Raw genomic sequence first — 414 nt, forward strand, 5'->3', positions numbered from 1 at the left:
ACACTGAAAGGTATATAAACTGAAAAATTTATGAAAATGTAATTTTATTACGCTCTTTAAACCTACTTTATTTTTTATGAATAAGGCCATTAAACTTTAACTTATTTGGTTTATGTTATACAACAGACTACACGCAATTTCAGTTTATTTTAAGTGATGGACAAAATTGAATGATAGTAATCCATATAAGCAAAGAAAATTGGGTTGCCAATGGAAGAAAAAATTTAAAAAGTCTGTTTTTTAATAAGTATTCGATACTACGACTACTTTGCAAAGTATCGAGTAAAATCAGAGAACTTAGATAGATAGAGAAGGTGCAAATTTTTGGAACTTAAAATTGTTTGGCTGAAAAATAAATCCATGGAATATCAGAGAATGTTAATGAAATGAGAAGGAGCAAATGTTAATGTTAAA

This window comes from Rhagoletis pomonella, unplaced genomic scaffold, assembly GCF_013731165.1.
Source record: "Rhagoletis pomonella isolate Grant_MI unplaced genomic scaffold, Rhpom_1.0 Rhpom_scaffold_00003, whole genome shotgun sequence".
In the NCBI taxonomy this organism is placed as follows: domain Eukaryota; kingdom Metazoa; phylum Arthropoda; class Insecta; order Diptera; family Tephritidae; genus Rhagoletis; species Rhagoletis pomonella.